A 14,412-nucleotide genomic window follows, 5' to 3' on the forward strand; every position below is an offset into this window, starting at 1 on the left:
ACTGAAGAAGAAAGAGGTGAGGGTCCTCAAGAGTAGTTTTAGTTTTGTGTATTGGACAGTGACCCACCCTGCAGGGTGTAGAGCCCAAACATAATGTGTGGAAGGAGATCATGGAGAGCAAGCCAAGAGACCTTTTCTTCCTCAAACTGGGCAACTGCAGTTTGATTTGTTCCAGCTGTGGCAAAAGCACCCAGTGGTTTCAATGGTACAGCGAGCAACCCTTTGAGATGGTTATTTCAAACACAATGCTTGTGGCATTGTATTAGTATTGGAGTTTTTTATTGTGGTAATATCTGGAGCTCTGTGTAAGGAACACAGAGGCATTGTCTGAACTTCAGCAATCTGAGATGCTGGCCTTTCCGTTTCTTGCTCAGGGAAACTTTTGAGGGTGGATTTCTGGCTTGCTCTCTCTTCAGCATAACGCACCTCTGTATTTCTTCAGAGTAAAATGGGGACAGAGCTGCTTGCACAGGGAAATAAAATAGTTTCCTCTGCACTTTTTTCTTGGGAGTATGCAAAAATCCCATGTGCATTTTTTTATGAATTGGACCCTTCTGTTTTATAGCTGGTAGTATTCATGCTTATTACAATGCCATATTATGGCCTTAGACACTTTTTATGTCCCTATAACATAGCACCCTAGAGAAAGATGCTTCACTAAGCAAGAACCTGTAAACTTGCTACAGAATCAGCAGAATACTTTTCACAAAAGTGCATAAACTTCTGTTCTTAAACATTGTCATACTTCACCTTAACAAGCACAGAGAAAGGTTCCGCTCGTTTCTATGCCTTGTTAGGTCTATCATCTTTTTAATTAATAGTGTTTTTACGAAGCCGTCTGAACTGTGTCATTTCCATTATCAGAAAACCATTGCCATTAATGAATAATTTTCATTTCTGATCCTTGATATCATGCTAGTTGATCTCCTGTTTCCATGCCGCCGAATGATAGCATCGTTTTCTGCCCACGATCAAATTTAATTTGGACTCTGATTATATTATGCTGTTGCGACTGAAGTGTCAATTTTTGTCAGGCAATTAGGAGCTATAACCTGTGAAGTTAAGTTTGATAGGCATTGTAATTGGATTGTTACAGTAATAGCTTGGAACATTCCCTTTTTTTCTTGCTTCTTTGATTCTTGATGCATACTTTAGTTGTGAGAACAAAGGCATTTTGTTATTATGCAACCATAGGATGTTCGAGACAACAAGATGGAGTTCAGGTTTTTCCACTTTCCCCAGATGGACTTAATTTGGATTCAGTTTTGACCACAAATTATGCCAGGATTTTAAAAGAATTCAGGGATGTGGGGGAATGGTGTGTCAAGGAAACCTTGAAAAAGAGAGCTGTGGGACCAGAGCTGCTAGGATTATAATATGGAGGTATTCTTTAAATTAAAAGGTTAAAAGGCAAAAAAAAAAAATCCTCAGGCTGGAAATGTGTCAGATTACCCAGGCTACTCTCACTCCTTTTAGTGGCCTGTACTTTGCAATTATTTAGGACTACACTTTCAGGTCGCACTATGGCCCAAATTTTCTATTAGTGTAGAACAAGGCAGTTGTATTCAGACAAAGATGTATTCAGCAGAGAAGTTGGGCCTGTGGAAAACAACCACAACAGTATAGCTAACACGTAATGGAGACCGCATTTTTTTTTTTATTGGATCCTTGCTGTCAGAGTGGAAGTTATCATCTGTTTTGTTTTTTTTTTTTTTCTCTGCAGACACAGTAGTTCCCAGTCTGGCTGTTTGTCAAAGGAGTTTTGTTCTGAATGTCTTTAGGGTGTGCTCAGCCCCTCCCCTAGCTTCATCTCTTGATCATCTCTAATCAAAGGCACAATGAAGAGACCTTTCAAAAAGGACAATGGAGAGAGGATAGGTTTTCCAGTGCTCATTTGATCGGACACTTTTCCTAAGTACTGCTATGTGACAAGCAAAAGGTGGAGGAAAACAAAGAAACTCCAGCTGCTATGGAATGTAAGGGAAAAGCTCACCGGCAACAGGGTTTATCTGGAGAAAATTGAAAATCAGTACCAGAGCTGTTCGGTAAATGGTAAAGAGAGATTAAACCTTTAAAATTGACTATAGGAGGTTTTCAAAAGTTTCATATGCTGGGTATGGGATAGTTGTATCCTCAGAGTTAGCAAATATTGACCAGGATTCCACCCTCCTCATCCAGCAGGCATGATATCCACCCACTTCTTACCACTCAGTGTCAGCCCTGCCTCGCTTGTTACATCCTTAGAGACGTACTTCTTTGTTCTGATAAGTTTGTGATACCCAGTCATGTCATGATGTGGCTGACCGGGTCTCCTCCTTCCTGCTTCAGGCATATGTTCCCTTTTCTCTTCTGGCATCCTCAGCATGTGGTCAATGCTTGGTCAAGGAGTAATCTGGTGAGCTTGCAGCATTCTTCATTAACAACCATTTGTGCCTAGAGGATCTGTCCCCTGCTCACCTCCCAGCAGTGCTCCTCCTCCTTCTGCCTCTTCCCAAACCTACGCTAGAGATTTTCTGTCAAGGCTAATGGATTGAGTATTCACATCTCATTGCTTCAATTGTGTGCTCCCTCAGCAGCTCTCTTCCAGTTTATAATTCCACTTCTCCGCAGTGTAAACTCACTAAGTTCATTTAGTGTTTATACTCCTGTAGCGCTCTGCAAAATTTCACCATGTCCACTTCCATTTCCTCAGTCTCTGCAGGGCTTGAGTGGACCATGTGTTCTTGTGGCTGCCCTCTCCCCTGAGCCCACTTGGGACACCAGGATATGCAGGCAGCAGGAAACGCTGGAAAGCAGCAGTTACCAGATTCTGTATCATCCAGTGGGGCCCTACTAGTGGGACCATTTCATTTTGTTCATACTTTGTACTAATGCTAACATTTGCATAGATGCTAAAATCTGGACTATTTTTTTTTTTTCAGAATAATTCTTTTTCTTTTATGTTTTCTTTTTTTTCCCTTTTGTCTTGTTCTATGAAAGCTGTTTCCAATGAATGTTTCCACTTATACCATATTTTCTTGCCAGTCTTATTTATTTGAATATACAGAGTCTAAATAGGGGGGCTAAGCTTCCTGGCATTGCCCCTTTAGTCTCATGGTGTTGAAAACTAATACTAAGAACCTGAAAGGATGCATCAGGGCTGTTACTGAGGGAGTGGATTGCTGATGTGACAGAAACAGCTGCATATGAAAAGGTGATATATGGAATGGAAAGTAAGTTAGATGAATTTGAAGGTATTTGTAATCTATTCTTCAGCTGCATCAGAAGAGATGTCCTGAAATATGATAGAAGATAGTGGAGAGAGGTTGAAGGGTGAATGACAGCTTTTGTTTCAAAAGGTAATAATAATAACTTATCTCCCTGCTTTTCTATTGCTGTACTTTCCTTTTTGCTTTGTTTTTCTTCCTCCCTGGGAGATAAGGATGGGCTGCAGTTATACCTGAAAAAGGAGTGAAAGTCATGTAAATTTTTCTGCACATATGTTCTGTTTGCAAAAAGACAGACTTAGAATCTGATGAAAAAGAGCAATAGGAAGACAAATAGGCATGTAAAAATCCATCCCAGGCAGTAGATGTATGCAACTTTCTGGAATCTAATGGTGACAAGAGTGTGTATTAAATTTCTACTTTTCAGTTGATCTGATACAGGTGTAGCAATTACCACAGACCGATGTCATTAATTGTAATGTTCTGTAGCAGTAATCAATGAACTCTGTTTCCTGAAAACAGTTTCACCTTTGCGCTATTAGTACTGTAATGAAGAGGGCGCAGTATATACTTACATAAAGAACTTAGAATCTATTAGCACCTGTGCTGAACAGTAAAGCTGCTGATACTTTGCATGCAAATTGTAGTCATCATCTGAGAAGAAGCAGAGTTCATAGGTTCAACATTCTCTCACTTTCAGTCTCCTATGTCAGCTATGTCTTAACCAGCTGGGGGCAGAATTACATTCTGGAAATTAGTGAGAAAAAAGGTTAAAATTGAAAATCTACTTTTTCTGCATCTAGCCTCACCATTTATATGTTATAAGACAACATGAAAAATCCTAGCAAGTATAAATGATGTCTGATTTCACATTATATTTTTAAAGTGTCAGTGCTCAAGTAGGTTTACATTTGACAGGTGATTTAAATACTTCACTACATTTCTATAGCCATAAGAAAAAAAATCTTTATCAGGATAAAAACTTGACAAAACTATTCATTTTTGTACTAATGCAAGAAACATTACTACTCTTTTTGACATGCAGATATATGAGGCACTATATTAATCTTCATAATTTTTCTAAATATTTCATTGTTTGAGGATATTTCAATGACTGCTCATTTATGTTGTTTTTACTATATTTATCTTCTATACTCATTCTATACTCATTCTTGAATGCTATGCTCTTGAGTACATACATGATTACAATTGGTACAATCTTTCCATAATATTGAGATAGACATATCTGTATTTCTGTAACTCTTCTAATTAATTTACCTTTGGTAACTAACATGGTGGGTTTTTTTCCTCATATCAAAATAACGCTTTTAATGCCTACAGCAAATATGTGGCTTCAGCCCTCTCACAAGCTCCACCACCTTTCCCCTCACTTCTATCTCAAAAGAAGCAGTTGTGAAGGTCTCTATGTTCAGTTTTTGAACACCGTGAAACTGTTCTCTGTGTAATCCTATATGGAATAATATTAAGATGGGCCTGTTGTGAACATTGTGATACAGAATGGAGGCGTAGAAAAATTACAACTGTAGACCAGCAGAGTAAAACAGTATGCTGAGTTAATGAAACAGAATTGAGAAAAGCACACAGAGGAAAAAAATAGCACTCTTATGGACAACAAATATTTTGCACCCCTGACTCACTTTGGCAGTAGGTCCATGATAGTTTGCCTATGGGATGATGCCATGAGTGTTTCACAGGTTAGATCAGTTTCATCCCTGGCTGTGTAGACTAACCAGGTTAAAAAGATGGGAGAAAATTCACCCTCAAGAGTATCATGACTTATAAAGATACTGAAATAGGACAGTCAGTACAATAATGAAACTAGATTAAAATTCTGACTGGGTTAAGATGCAGCCTCTTCCAGGTTCTTTGTTTATGACCCTGGACTACCATATTTAAATCTTCATGTGCGGTCTTCCATAACATGAGAATCGGGGCTGTTGCTTTAGACCAGTGAAGATAAGAATGATCCACAGAATTTGGATTGTCTTCAAACTTTCTCAAAATCCAGCAATTTTCAAATATTTCAGAAAATTCAGGAATTTTGGTTTGGGCTTATATTTAGTTAAAAGTATATCTTCTATACATCTATGAGGAACATAAAATGGAGAAGAATACTTCACAGATACAACGATCGGTTGTCTCAAACTATTTTCTCTCCTTGAGATTTTCAAATCAAAGACAGAGAACAGCACTATGACTGAACCACAGGATTTCTTAATGTCAGAGTAGATTGGCTTTACCGTATATGGAAGGTTGTCCTGTCAAGATGTTACTCTAGGGAATAAACAAAGGATTATCACTCTGGGCTCTGATTTTCAAAATTGCGCTCAACATTGATCTGACTCTGCCTCAGTGTATGTTGAAGTAGACGACCATGAGCACTTCGGGACAGTTCATTATCCACCAGCTATTATCACTGCATTCAGCTAAAAGAAAAGTCAAAACAATATAGGGTATATTAGTAATGAAATAAATAGAAAATCACAGAAATAATTTATCTTTATTATAGTTGTATCCATGTGCTTCCTAAAGGCCTGTGTTTTGAGCTTGGAGTAAAGGCAGAGTTTACCTGCACTGACCCAGGAGAAGAGGATGATCTGAAGCAGACCTCCATTAGGCCAGCAAATTGTCCATTTATTTCTCCATGCAAGGAAATTGAGTGTATGAAGTCTAAAGCAGGCAACCTGTTCTGCAGCTCAGGGATTACAAATAGTAATCGCACACCAAGTTTTCACTTCTTCTATAACTTTCTCTGTTTTGCTTTAGAGGAAACTAGGGCAGTGATTTAGGTCTTTCTCTCTTATCTCATCAGCTGTCTTCATGAAACCAGTATGAATATAAATTTGGAGATTTTTAGCCCTCAAGTTCAAATTGGCTAATGGTTCAGTCTTTTGTTGAAGGGAAAGTAAAGGGGGGAGAAAAGAAAGATGGAGAGACAGACAAAACAGTTACATAAAGCTTATTTCCATAGGAAGCCAAGTTAAACTGTCTTTATCTGTAGGAACTGTAAGGCCTAGTTATGTAACTCTTCAGCTTATTTGAAGAGGTGATAAACTGTTCCTAATTAAGCATTCAGCTACAGTCCCATTATAAGGCATTTTCCCCTCTCCAGCAGCTCAATAATAAATAAAAAAAATTAAAATGTTAAAACCCCCACCGACAAACCCATGAAAATCCTTACGCATTCACATTTTTAGGGTTAAAACTTACTGACAACTAGAGTACTTTATAAAAATCATGATTAAATTGAGTAAGTACTTTTTAAGATTAAAAGACTTAAAATAGCTTATTTTAAAAATATTTGCAATGTGTATTGTTCCTTTGTATCCATCTCTCTGTCCAACAAAATCATATAATACCACAGAGTTTGAAACATAAGTAGATTTCAATACTGACTGTGCAAAAGTCAGTTTTAGGAGCAGGAACTGTAAAATGTTTAAGAAATATCTCTGTTTGAAAAAATTGTCTGATTTCTCTACCTATGAAGATGGAGGAAGGAAGGAAAAAAAGCCCCAGAAAACAAAGTACTTTCATCACCAAGCTCTGAATTGCACCAGGGTGTTTCTGAAGTCTCTTTTTAAAGCTCCCACTTCTCTTTAAAATCCCTGCAGAAAGCCATTTTCCAGGCAGAAAACAGAGGAATTAGGGGGCGGCGATTTCCTGACGAGGTGGCAGAGCTGGGGAGGGAACCCAGATCTGTGTGTCCTTCTCACTTGGCTGCTTTTGTTGGCAGCAGCTAAGGAAGCTGAACTACCCGTGTGATTCTCTGCAGACTGCATGCACTGCGATAGCCAAAACTCATGAATGTTCTTACTTTGCAGTGTTTCTTTGTGCCTTGTAAAAGCTGTGGTGAGTGGGTACCTCATTAATAGTAAGGGATCCTGGGTTTTGTTTTGCAGCAGCCATCCGCTGTGACTTCCATCTAGGTAAGACGCTGATTTCCATGTGGTGCTGTGCGGCCATGATTTATTAGCTTTCACCCAGTCTTGCCTTAGTAATGGGGAAATTAAGCCCTTATGTGTTCTCACATGATATTTTCTTCTGTTCACATTATGCCTTTTGCACTATCTCAATTTAATTTGCCTTGACTTATATTAAGGTTTTCTTCCAAAAGCCCTTTCTTATAGGCCAAAGCAATGAATTCAGTGTGAGGAAGGCTAGACATCATCTTTCTATTCAGAGAAATAGATCACAGAAAAGGAAGCCTTTAAAATGCTACTATCCAACTCTACCTGATTAGTATATAAAGAACATGGTACAAGAGTAAGGGCTGAAGAGTTAATCTCTTACATTAATCTCCCCCATTACATTATATTAAGTAATCTCTTCCTCAAATGACTATACAATGCAGTACTACTAGTAAAATAAATTTCACATCAGGATTTTATAAGTATTGTAGCCCTTGAATAATTTTCTTTATTTAACTCCATGACAAAATTGCATCCCAAATACTATACAGACATCTGCTCTGAAACTTCCTCAAACTGGTGGGATTGGCGGCTCTCTTTACAGCCAAAACATTCAACAAAAAGATTCCTCAGTTTTCCCTCATTGTGTACAATTATGAGTTTTGACTTCAAATACTTATACTCGTAATTACAGTATTCTGAAAAGATGTCCTAAATATATATGTTTCCCAGCTTGACTGTGACTTCAAGCAAATTCTCTTGTCCGAGGTGCTTGGTAAAGTAAAACTGAACTGGTGAGAGTACAATAAAGCAAGTTACAGTGTTTAGATACAATAACCAAAATAAAGTCAATTTAATCTTCCAAAGTAGGACAGCTTTTCAGCATATTCGTCACTATGGAGATTTAACAGTTGATTCCAACTTGCATTTTAATAGCAAACTTACATAATTGTGAGTCCTGGTGTGGTACTGCTGAGTGTATTCAGGCTGGAATTACTGGTTAGACAGATCCTGCTTAGCCTTGTAGCTAAAACATGCTAATAGTTTACACATGTGCATGACAGTTGTTAATAACCATCTTTCTAATCACCTTTGGATTTCTCTTCCTCACTCAACACTATCTAAAAGAGACAATCAGTATTAGTGGTCAAGGCTGGGCATTAAAAATCAAGATTCTTGGTTTTTATTTTTTATTATTTTTTAGTTAGTTTTGCCAATGAGGATGAGCAGATATTTTTGCAACATGTATTTTAAATAGAAACTTTTTAAAAATTTATTTTTTTGCCTATTTATTTCTTGGTAGACAATATATTTTCCTGGATGTGTTTGAAGATGTTCATGAGGAAAAAAATTCTCAGAAGTATTTAAGAGATTGTTGAGTGCTCAAAACTGGGAAAGTATGTAAGACATTTTTTGTTTTGACTGAAAAATTATTTGGTTTTGGCAGTATTTTTTGCATGTGCCCTCTTCATTCCTACGTGCTTGCTTTGTAACCAATTCTAGTCATTACATAACTTGAGGCAAATGGTTTGCTTTAAATTTTCTGTGCCTTAGTTTCCCCAGCTGGGGAATGGTTGAGAAAAATCATCTACTTCCCAGGGTGTTGGGAGGCTTAATTAAGTGTTTATAAAGTACTTTAAGAGTTTTGCATAAAATGCATTACAGATGTGTAATGTAACATTATTATTAATGTATATTGCAAATTATTTTTTATCTCTGGCAATTTTCCATTACTTTAGAAAATTAGTCTAATCTAAAATATTGGCCAAATAGATAGAATTGCTGCAATTCCTTTAGTAAAAGTTCAATGATGGAGTCATGTTGACTTTTATCTTCAACAATCTTCCCTTAGAGTCTCCCAGAGACACAGAACTTGAGCCGTGCTTCTAATTGTTGGCTTCAGGCTAAAACTTTTGATCACTTTATTTCTGCTACTTTCTGTTAAACTCACTGAATGAAAAGGCTTGATAACATTTTATACTGTCTAATTCTTTATTTTGGGGAATATGAAAGATGAATTTGACCTTCTGAATTTTTAGCCTAAACTTTGGTAACAGGGAGCATCCTCATTCTTGTTTTCATTCATATTAATACTGCATCTATCTCTTTTGCCCTGTAAAAAGCTATTAATATTGTTCTATTAACCTCTTTCTAAGTAATAATGACCTTTCCCCTGAAAATGAAATTATTGGACTTTTTTTCCATAATAAATCTCATTTATTAGAAAGTTTGGCCTTGTGCACTTTGTTCTCTGCCATTTCCTTAAAAAAGTCATGCTTTATTTTCAAATAAGTACATTATTTTTATTCAGAAAAATATTCTATAATGCATGCACTTGGTCATAATTTCAGAGGAGGTGATGGCTGCTTGGCTCAACTATGTCTCTGCCTTTAGAAAGAAAAAGGCTGTAGTGACAGTGCTCTGTATTCCTCCATCACTTGACTGTGGTCTGGCTGCTTACAGCTGTAGTGTCCTCTATTTTGCAAAGAATTGCCAACCAGGTCAGTTTGGCTCTTGCTAATGTCCAGTCCAAATGGTCTCTGCTTGGTTAGACAGAGCTCCTATTCCCTTTCTGCAGTGAGAGGTGATTTTTGAGGTGTTGCCTGACAAGCTTTCTCTATCTTGCCTGCGAGGAGGAAGGAGGAGAAATGCTAGACACCTCCTGTTGTGTGTGGCAATGCAAACTTCTGGGGAGACAGAAGGGGAGGTAGGGGAAAAGCTCTTGTTGCATTCCTGAGCTTTGAGCTGGTGGTTTTGTCAAGGGAGACGATGAAGAAACTTTCCTGTATTCTAAGGAATACAAAGGTAATGAAAGCATCTGTAACCTCTCCACATCCTCCATGAAGCAGTGGCTGTAGCAGAGGGATTTTTCTTCACTCCAGTAAAACAATGCTAAAAAGCTGTGTAGAAGAGCAGCATTATTGTCCTGGTTCTCCTCCACTCCCCGCCGTCCTCTTGTTGGAGGAGTTTCCAGCTGCTGGAGGCCAGAGAGAGAAGGAAGGTTGTGGCAACTCCCTTTCCCTGGCCATTTTATTTCCTAATTATAAAGAATCCTTAAAGAAGAAATGTGAAAATCCATATAGGTTTCCCTTCCTATGTAGGTAGGAAAAACATCTATAACCACATGTAGGGGAAGAATAGTTTTGTGGTTATAGCTCTAGGCTGGAAAAGGGAAGAAATGGATTCAGAGTCTTGGTGTGTCTGATTTTTTTTTTTTTTTGTAAGCACAGAAAAAAAAGATTTTTTTTTTTACTGGACCCATCAAATTAGAATACAAGTTTCTTAAAACATGCACTGAAATAAAGGCAGCAGTTACAGACTGTACATTAGAAATTAGAAAGTGAGGCTCAGCTTTTTGATGATGCTCTAAGAATGACAGAAAATGGGTGTCAAATTTGTAACATGGACAGAGAGAATGTCCTTCCATGCATTCTCCCTACCCATCTCCCAGATTAATCAGACATGCTACCAGGAATGTTAAGACTAATGATTTCAAGGAACAGAAAAAGGACCTTGCACCATGTAGGCAGGTAGGTAAAATTGTGCATGAGCTATATCATATGCACAATTTTAAGATGAAGGATTATTTTTTTAAACTTTGTTTTCTAACATTTGTTTGAACTGCACTCTTCAGAAAACCGCAACTTCTTTACATTTCCTGGCTCTGTGACTCATCAAAATGAGCTGTGTTAGTCACATCAAATGATGTGTTTCATAGAATAAGACAGGAAAAGCAGCACACTGAGTCATCGTTATAGGGAGGGGGGCTGCCAAGCTGCTATCAGACAACATAGGGGAAAGCAAGCGTATTAAACGACTGGGGTCACAGAAACACAGCCCAGTGACAGGAAATCATTTACAATCAGGTGCATGTGAGCCTCCTCATCTTTTTAGTCTGTTTTTTAAGGAAGTGAGACATGTGCTATCATGATGTTTACCTGTCTGTCAGCTTCTGTCCCCCAGTAACTTTGTAAGCCATTGGCCGCTTTCAGTCAAATTTGTGGAAGTGGTAGAGGTCTCAGAAATATGAAGTTCTTAACGCATTTCCTAAAAATTGTTGCTTTTACCAAGCAGGGACATGTCTTTTGCATCCTCCTGAGAGAAGGGCTGTAATGCTGGCTCCGCCGTCACCTGCTCTGTGTGCCCTGCTGAGCTGGCCATCATCACACCTGTACTGGCCAGCCTGGCAGTGCTTGTGTGGCTCTCAGCCCAGCACAACACATCCTGCTCCTTGCTCTGCAGTCACAGAAAGATCTGGGAGTGTTATACAGCTGGGTTATTCTTATGGATTTGGGAGAGGAAGTGAAAGAATGAGGTGGCAGTGGAGACTTTACGTGGTGTGACACAAGACCTGGTGATGATACACACTGACAGAAAGAGGTGTGGAAATAGGGAATTGCAATATAAAACCACTGCAAACCAGGATTCACTTCATGGAGTAACTTGTTTACAAAACAAGACTCTGTGCTAGGTATTTTTTGAGAGCTTTTTTCCTAGTGAAAATCTTTGAGTTCTGTGTAGGTTCTACAACAGGTTTTGTTGAACCTGTGTAGGTTCAACAAATTCCTGTAGTTTACCTTATAACCTAATTCTGAGTGCTCAGGTTATGCTCCTTGCTAGAGACACTTCAACTTCTGCTTCAGCTCCCTTAGCAACGAAGGTTGATGCAACTGTACTGTCTACCTCTCTGCTGTCCCCAAAGTCAATTGAAAACAAGGCCCAGTTTTGACAAACTTGATTGAGGAGCGGAAGTCCCTATTTAAATTCCTGTAAGTTTAATGAAAATGAGTAAGTGGCTAGAAGAAATAGTTTATGCTAATTATCCCTCAGCAAGCCAATTAGCAGACGTGTACTGGCTAGCCAAACAGCCTGCTTGTGATTCCAGACTAACTATAGCAAGAATTATCTTTTGCTTGCTTGGGGGTTACACAGGACAGGGAGAGAAGAGGGCTGACAGATGAACTGGGGTTATTCTGACAGGGGAAATGAAGGATATAGGATAAACATTTGTAAGACATTGGGGTTTAATTTGTCCTACTTCTGATGAAATAACCTGACTGCTTCTTCAAAGCTTTGACAATATTTCTCATGAAAACTTTAAAATTTGTAAACAGGAAGAATGATGACAAAAATTATCACAGTACACAATTGCTTCCCTTTCCACCCCCACCCCCACTGATACAGCTTTAACATTCATTAACTGTCCATAATATCTGGATTATTTTTTTAGACTGGTGATTTTCACAGAAGATTATCCTGTTTCTTATTAGGAAAGCAAAAATATACTTCATCTGCTTCTCCTTAATTATTTTAATATTTTTAGGAAACTCATGAACAACAAGCTTAAATCTGGCAATTCCATTATTTTAGCATGTTGAGGTGGATTTGATTTTCTTCTCATTACTGTAAATTTGCACATCTCTTCAATAGGGCTGAGGAGAAACAAAGGCACAGGAGCACATAAACACCATAACAATCTGGACTCAAAAATATAGAAGTATAAATTGTCATGCTGAAGAACCACTGTTGGCATATGAATCAGTTACCAAATCAAACTGATATTCCTCATTTTTTTCCTAGTAACTAATTTTTATCTGATTTATTTGGTAGGGATTTTTCTGTGTTCTGCTTAGCTTTTCATACTGTTGCTGAGACAGACTAGAATTATCATCCGTAGAGTGTTGGCATTACATTGGCATACCATGTTTTTTTGCATAATGCCATCTATTATTATAATCGGTCATAATATAGCATCCCATTCATTACACAGCTCATATTTCTAAATTTTATCCATGACAAAGATTTGCCAAATTGTTTCCTTAATATGGGTGTTTGGGGGAATACTTTTACTGGGGTTTTGCTACTGGACTTGTGTATTCATAGGGAAATATCCACATTTCATATTTTTGAGGTTAGTACTCAAAAATATGAGCACATTTATCTTTCATTGTACTAGCACAGAGGACAGGAGGGATAGGTGTTGTATTCCAAAGGTCCGTAGGAGATGGGAAAGGTTTTGTTGCATCTGCAGATCCAGTTTGCAGGCACTGCTCTTTAACTGGTTTCTACTGTGGGATGTACAGAATAGGAACCTGTAGCAGCTTCTACGTCCCTACACAGAGGACCGATATTTAGAGCTACTAAGACAGAAGGTCCATGACTGCTCTACTTTCTTTGCAGGCTGGCTTATCTTACCTGAAGGGTGATGCCTACCCTGGAAGCCTTGATGAAAAAGGATAGCTCTCACCTCCTCTGATGAATATCAGAGGAAATATTGAGCGCAAAAGCCTTAAAAATTCTATAGAAGCATATGAGGAGGGGGAACAGTAATGAGCACTGAGGCACACAGTCCCTGAAGGAAAGGATCTCCCCACGTTGCTTTTGTTAGTGAGCTCAAAGAAGGATTGCAAGGGATATGGCTATCTGAGTGTGAAGGTGTTGAGAAGACAGCACTGGCATCCATGACATGCTTCACTTTGAGCATAGTTCAAAGGTGCTTTTCCACTAACCTAACTGGGGGCTGTCAGGCACCCTGAAGTTGTGAGGGAGGAAACACTAGCATCCTTTATCTTATACTAGTATGCTTCTATCATGATTCACTTAGTTTTAAAAATTATTGCAACTTTAAAACACACAGAACAAAAAATACAAAACTCCTGTGACTCTCAACGAGTCTTGTTTGTTTGTTTGTTTTTCCTTTTAATTTATGGCAAAGAAGAAGAGACTATTAATTAATACTTTTTGAATGTTTGGAGTCAACAATACTGTGGCTGCGTTTTGTTCTTGCCTTTTCTACAGATACCGCTATGAGTTGGTGGGATTAGCAAGGCAGTGTTTGGAACTGCCTTGGTTTCAGAGAACACCAGTGGTGTTCTCTGAAACACTTTCAGTTGGTACAGCTGGCTGCTTTTTCTCATGGACCTAATTTCATTTGAGCTTTTGGTTGTGTTTTGTTTTGGAAAGTCAGCCTGTGACTCTAGGAAGGATCTGCTTTTCAGTAATTTTCAAGAGAGCAGGCTTAATCGGGTTTGATATTGCCCCATTCTGACACCCACATATGTGCACACACATCTGCATCATTGATTTCAAAATGCTTCCCAGACCACTCATTGTGTCTGCAGACCCTACTCGTGGTGGCCCCGCTGGACTTTGGTATAAAATTCATATAAAAAGAAGTTACAAAGACACCGAGTGTTTCCCTGACAACTCTTGTTTTGCGTGTATGTGCAGTTGCTGCAGTAATGTCATTTGGTAACTACTTTGGAGGGTAACTCCTC

This window comes from Ciconia boyciana, chromosome 6 (genome assembly GCF_034638445.1).
Source record: "Ciconia boyciana chromosome 6, ASM3463844v1, whole genome shotgun sequence".
NCBI classification, from domain to species: domain Eukaryota; kingdom Metazoa; phylum Chordata; class Aves; order Ciconiiformes; family Ciconiidae; genus Ciconia; species Ciconia boyciana.